The 7,000-nt window shown below is 32.9% G+C and overlaps 1 protein-coding gene across 4 annotated transcripts in view; it reads right to left on the reverse strand.

Moving 5' to 3' along the window:
* LOC106473480 (hematopoietically-expressed homeobox protein hhex-like) overlaps window positions 1-7,000 on the reverse strand; it is a 30,377-nt gene that overhangs the window by 15,964 nt on the left and 7,413 nt on the right. For 2 of the 4 annotated variants that reach the window (XM_013934162.2, XM_013934160.2), the window contains exon 1: window positions 1,509-1,824. The exons of 1 other annotated variant lie outside the window; for it this stretch is intronic. The gene's annotated coding sequence lies outside the window, so the exon portion shown is untranslated. Of the gene's footprint in view, window positions 1-1,508; window positions 1,825-7,000 lie in introns of those variants that run through there. One more of the 4 variants, XM_013934161.2, reaches the window with a different exon arrangement.

Consider the following 7,000-nt stretch of genomic DNA (forward strand, 5'->3'; position numbering starts at 1 on the left):
TATATATATATATATATATATATATATATATATATATGTAAAACGTTAGTGCTTCAACTGATTGTTTTCTGTTAATCTTCTGTTAAAGCATGGTGAAAAGTAGGAGTTATTAAATACTATTACAATCACTTTTGAATTTTATAAGATTAATAATCAGCTTTTTAAGACAGGATTTTCACAACAGCAACGGACTCTATCTATCCTTGAGAGATGTAAGGATTTAACCATATTCAAGTTAGGTAAAACACCGTTTTAGTACAAATTTAACAGTTACTTGCTAATAATATATAACTTGAGAATATTCAAAAGATTTTGAAACGGATATGTAGTTGGTTAATGAAGTTAAGATTGAAATATCTGGAATTCTTAAATGTAACCTGGAGCGACTGTTGGCTTCTTTTCAATTGTTATTAACGATGAGAAAATGTTGCTTTATTTTAATTTATCATTCGACTTCTTAAAAATAAGGGATTATTACTTTATTTAAGTTGTTATAAGAAGTTTTAATATTGAGGGACTGTTGATTTAGTTTAAATCGTTAATAGAACTCTTAACAGGGAGAAACTGTTACCTTATTTTAAATTGTTATTAGAACTCTTAGTAGGGAGATATTGCTATCTTATTGCAAATTGTCATTGTACTCTTAATCATGAGATACTGCTGCCTTATTTTAAATTGTTATTAGAACTATTAACAGCGAGGCTTCATTGTCATATTTTAAATTGTTATTGGATCCCTTAAGAGTGATATACTGTTGTCCTACTTTAAATTGTTATTGGAACTCTTAGCATTAAGAAATTGTTCTTTTATTTTATATTGTTCTTGGAATTCTTAAGAGTGACGGATCGTTGCCTTCTTTCAAATTGTTATTGGAACTCTCAGCAAGGAGATACTGTTGCCATATTTTAAATTGTTATTGGATCCCTTAAGAGTGATATACTGTTGTCCTACTTTAAATTGTTATTGGAACTCTTAGCATTAAGAAATTGTTCTTTTATTCTATATTGTTATTGGAATTTTTAAGAGTGACGGATCGTTGCCTTATTTCAAATTGTTATTGGAACTCTCAGCAAGGAGATACTACTGTCATATTTTAAATTATTTTTAAAACTCTTAACAGTGAGGCTTTGTTGTCTTATTTTAAATTGTCATTGAAGCACTTAACAGTGAGATACTGTGGCCATAATTTAAGTTGTTATTGGAACTCTTAACAGTGAGATATTACTGCCTTATTCTGATTTGTTATTATAACATTGAACGGTGAGTTTATCTGTTAAGTTAGTTATGTCTGCTTATTTCAGTTATTAGTCATCTATACATCACTATAATTGCGGGTATTATCATTCTAAAACTACATTCCAATTTATGGTTTTTTAAGCTTGATTCTTTTAAAACGCTTTCAAACCTATAGCTACTTTAACCAGCAGAACCCAGTGCTGGTCTCAAACTGCTGTAATTATATAATGTGATCAAGTGTGATTAAAACAAAGAAGGGAATTTGAACTCACCATACGGTATAAGACGTTCCTTACCCGGTTCGCTCTGGGTTCGTTCAACACCTACAATCAGTTTAAGCTGTGCTTTCAGGAGACATATAATTGTCCCTAATCCAACTCCAGCCAATTAATCATGTCCTAGGAGGCACGTGTAAGACACAATATTTGGGTACTTGTAATAATGATGGCCTATCACACTAGCTCTGTAAGTGTAATCAGGAAGTGTAAACCCCGTGCCTTCGGTACTCAGAGAAAGGCGTTAGTCAGACTCACTGTCGAAACATACATATATATATACATCTACGTTCTTCCGGCTGTTATGAGGTCTTCCGTACCTCAAGTTGACCAATAGCTAAGCTCAAACATAGGCGCAGAATTACGTGATACGTTCAAATTATAAAGAAAGACATGTATCTATCTGATATGTTCTCATATGAAATATGGTAATTGTAAACCTCTTTGCTCTTTGTGTACTGAAGAGCTGTTTAGAGACTAATGACCATCTTGAGGGGTAGGTTGAGCGTATGGATGTGTCTTCCTGTGTGTATATCTGTAAACGCATTAATATTTATTTTAAAGTTATTGAGACTAGGAAGCTTTGAAATAAATATTGACAATCTGAATATTAGGTTAAAAGTCGAGATGTAAGCATATTTTTTAGGTCTCCATATTCACCAACTTATATTTTTTATTACCACTACCTCTGGATGGGGTTAAAATTTGAAAGCAGGCTCTTATATATATTGCGAATCGTGGTGTCTGTCCAAGGTTCATCTGTCTCCTGTTTCAAATACTGCGCGCGCAAGCAAAGCTCAACATTTATTTTTGAAATGACGGGAGAACAGACATGAATAATGCTGATGCCAAATTTTATTTCACAAGCAGGATATTCTACACTAAACTGTTCGGAACTAACCACACTATTATACACATTTCAAAATGTGACGTAATATAAAGAATAAAAATGTATATTTACCGTATGTTATTGTTGAGTGGCTCTTAGCATGACTGAAATGTTTAACCATTACTTTTCTCTGTGGGCAGTATAAGTATTTCAGAGCTTTGGCTCTAAGTTAAACCAAGAGTGCAACACAATTAACCTTTTTAAAGTCCATAAAATAATTTTAAATGATAGATTAACTTAAATTTTCCCGTCACTGGGGACGGGTAGTTTTGCTGGAATATTTTTATGCGCTTCTAGATTGTACTATACATGGTAAAATACTCTAATCATTTCATTTCCACTTCACTGGTTATTATTAATGACTTCTTCAAACTATTTTCCCAATATCACTTCTTGTGTAGCATGAATCCTGTAAACTCCAGCATCACAGAGAGTGGAATTCCTATGTACCATGGTTGAATCCGGTAAACACTTTGCATTGTATATAGTGAAACTTCCGTGTACAATGGTTGAATCTGGTGAAAATCTCAAGTATAGATAGAGAAACTTGCAACGTGACATCGTTGAATATTGTAAGCTCTAGTATCGCATATAATAGAACTTCCAGTGTCTCGAGGTTTAATCCGCTAAACAATGGTATCACAGGTAGTGCGTCTTCTCGTGTAACATGTTTGAATATTGTAAGCTCTGGTATCGCATATAATAGAACTTCCAGTGTCCCGTGGTTTAATCCGCTGAACAAAGGTATCACAGGTAGTGCGTCTTCTCGTGTAACATGTTGGAATCTTGTAAACTCTAGCATCGCATCTAATAGAACTTCCAGTGTCCCGTGGTTTAATCCGCTAAACAATGGTATCACAGGTAGTGCGACTTCTCGTGTAACATTGTTGAATCCGGTAAAAACCTCAATCACAGATAGAGGAGCTTCCGGTGTACCATGGTTGAGCCTGCATTGCTGAAGGCTTTTGGTCGATATTGAGTACTCCTTAATAACAACATTGCTTTTCTTGCAGAAGGAAACATATTCAGTTTTAGCAAAATTTAAAAATGTATATTGTTTATATTATAAAACTTTACTATAACTCCTTTCCTACCAGTGGTTCAACATCAGATAGATAAAGTACCCAAAGTTGGTCATCCAAATCAGGAAATTAAGCAGTGAAACCAATAAGGACTGGTCACTGACGTCAGGCCATTAGGAAGTGAAGTACAACAAGAGTCCAGCCTTTACACAACGTCAGCTTACCCTGAAATGAGGAACAGTACAGATTGAGCTGGTCAATGACATAACGAGAATGGAAAAAAATAGAATAATAATGACATGTCTGGTCAAGAACAACATGTGATAGAAAGTGGAATGAAAATACAGACCAACCTCCTCAGTGACGTCGGAAGGCTAGAAAATCAAATATAATAACGGCCCATCAAGTCAATAACATCAAAAGATTAAAAAGTGTAGTACAAAAATAGACCCACATGGAAATCAGGCAAAGAAAAAGTGTAGTACAAAAATGGATACTTCTATTGAATACTGACCATCATCATAACGAATGTTCGAGCTGTTGTTAAGCTCCACCAGATCTTGAGTTCTTCATTCATCATCATAACGCCAGTATTCAATAGAAGTAACCATATCAATGTTCGAGCTGTTGTTAAGCTCCACTAGATCTGAGTTCTTCATTCATCATCGTAACGTCAGTATTCAATAGAAGTAACCATATGAATGTTCGAGCTGTTGTTAAGCTCCACTAGATCTGGAGTTCTTCATTGCCAGTATTCAATAGAAGTAACCATATCATCATCATAACAGATCTTGAGTTCTTCATTTCAATGTTCGTGCTGTTGAGAAGCTCCACCTATGGTTACTTCTATTGAATACTGGCGTTACGATGATGAATGAAGAACTCAAGATCTAGTGGAGCTTCTCAACAGCCCGAACATTCATATGGTTACTTCTATTGAATACTGGCGTTATATCCACTCGTTACATTTTCCTACTTTCCAAATTCCCAACTTACTTAAACTAATAACAATGTTGTTTTCTATTCCTTAACAATATAGCTGAACGCTCGTTCAACATAATGGTAGAAGGTAAAACAGTTTTGAAGTCTCAACATTAAAAATAACTATCCATTGTTGTTATGGATTGTAAGGGGGGACAAAAATATCAGCACATGATTTTTACCTGGATGTTCACATGAAAAAAGGTTCAAACATGTGGAAACGAATGTGACTGGCATTAATTGAGGCACCGACATACTCCTGAACATAACATTATTGATCTTTTTTTAAAGACGACTTGGTTTTCTAGTCAATGTGGAATATGGGTTTTATTTGTTCCTCACAAATAAATACGTTTTAATAAAATGTTTATTTATTTTGATGCTAAGTAAAAGTTGAAGTTTTGTGTCTGAAAATTCAAAGTTGCAATTAGCGCTAAGAAGGAATTAGCTACTTGTAGGTCGCCTACAATGGTTAGTGTGTCTAAACTGTGAACCTAAGAATTCGTGACTTACGACCCGTTACTGCAAAATCGTGCTCGCACTTTGGAGGTGTGGGTGATCTACCTGAGGGACAGTCAAATCCCAGTATTTGAGATTAGCCCAAGAGTTGACTGTCTGCCTTCCTTCTTGTCTCTCAGTTTAATATTAGCCAAAAAGTGCATACCTCTGTAGAAATATGAATACCTCCAGCCAATATATCACTCTTAATTGTAATGAAAACGTGTTTTTACTTTAACTATAGCTTTCTTTATGCTGCTTTGTAAGACATAGTTAATACGTTGTTTTATTTTCCTTACACTTTAACTATAGCTTTCTTTATGCTGCTTTGTAAGACATAGTTAATACGTTGTTTTATTTTCCTTACACTTTAACTATAGCTTTCTTTATGCTGCTTTGTAAGACATAGTTAATACGTTGTTTTATTTTCCTTACACTTTAACTATACCTTTCTTTATGCTGCTTTGTAAGACATAATTAATACGTTGTTTTATTTTCCTTACACTTTAACTATAGCTTTCTTTATGCTGCTTTGTAAGACATAGTTAATATGTTGTTTTATTTTCCTTTAAGAAGAGACACATTTTTATTGAAATTTCGTTTCTTCTAATCCAAAGCAAAACTAGTTTTTCTGCACGTGTGTTCATACTGTCGACTTGGGATAAAGCAATAGCTGAATGTACTGTTTATCATTTCGTGTTTGTAATTAACATTTTTTCATATTTTATAAACCCTAACCAAGTGAGTTTCTCCAGTAGTAAAACAGAGGGAATTACCGAAACTTACATTTAAAAATGTATTTTGAGTAAACTATAGTAGTTTTAGGTTTGTTTTGAATTTTGCGAAAAAATAAACGATGGTTATTTGCACTAGCCGTACCCTATTTAGCAGCGAAAGACTACAGGGAAGGCAGCTAGCACCAACTGTTGGGCTACTCTTTAACAACGTTTCACCATAACATTATAACGTCCCCGCGACTAAAAGGGCGATCACGTTTCGTTAATAACCATTTGTCGTTGAAAAACAATTAGGTAAAAAGTAAGACTGGGTAGAATTCAAACCCTAAAGATATACCTTTCATAATTTCATAAAGATATACCTTTCATAATTTCTTCTTTCGAAAATTTCTGATTCCGAAAAAAATTAAAAAAATAATTAGCTAATTTTAAGCCATCTACTAAGTATGTTTTAGTGCGAAATAAACTTTAAGTTATAAATTACTTTACATTAGTATTCGAAAAGCTATAATTAGCACGAAAATACATCTTGTTACCTAAACTAATCAAAAGTTTGGAATTTTAACAGTTACTCCATGAAACTTCTGAAATATCACATATTGTTGCACAAAAATACTCTATTTCTGTTTTTGTTATCAGTAATCTGTATAGAGATATTTAAACCTATGTTACAAATGGCTGTCGCATGTAGGAAAAGTTGGTTTTGGTTATTGGTTTTTATGTCTCTCATGATCAAAATGTTCATTTTGGAATTCCACTAATGTATCGACTTTTCACATTCTTCAACTACTCATTGAAATTACCTTTATGTTATTAAACAGATCTTCATTTATGGAGAGTCAAGTAAATAAAACAGGTGTCTAATAACTAAGAAAAGAAATCATGTGACTAGTAACTAAGTAAAGAAATCATGTGATTAGTAACAAAGTAAAGAAATCATGTGACTAGTAACTAAGTAAATAAATCATGTGACTAGTAACTAAGTAAATAAATCATGTGACTAGTAACTAAGTAAAGAAATCATGTGATTAGTAACTAAGTAAATAAATCATGTGACTAGTAACTAAGAAAAGAAATCATGTGACTAGTAACTAAGTAAATAAATCACGTGTCTAATAACTAAGAAAAGAAATCATGTGACTAGTAACTAAGTAAATAAATCATGTGACTAGTAACTAAGTAAATAAATCATGTGATTAGTAACTAAGTAAAGAAATCATGTGATTAGTAACTAAGTAAAGAAATCATGTGATTAGTAACTAAGTAAATAAATCATGTGATTAGTAACTAAGTAAAGAAATCATGTGATTAGTAACTAAGTAAAGAAATCATGTGATTAGTAACTAAGTAAATAAATCATGT

This window comes from Limulus polyphemus, unplaced genomic scaffold (genome assembly GCF_000517525.1).
Source record: "Limulus polyphemus unplaced genomic scaffold, Limulus_polyphemus-2.1.2 Scaffold6209, whole genome shotgun sequence".
Taxonomy (NCBI): Eukaryota; Metazoa; Arthropoda; class Merostomata; order Xiphosura; family Limulidae; genus Limulus; species Limulus polyphemus.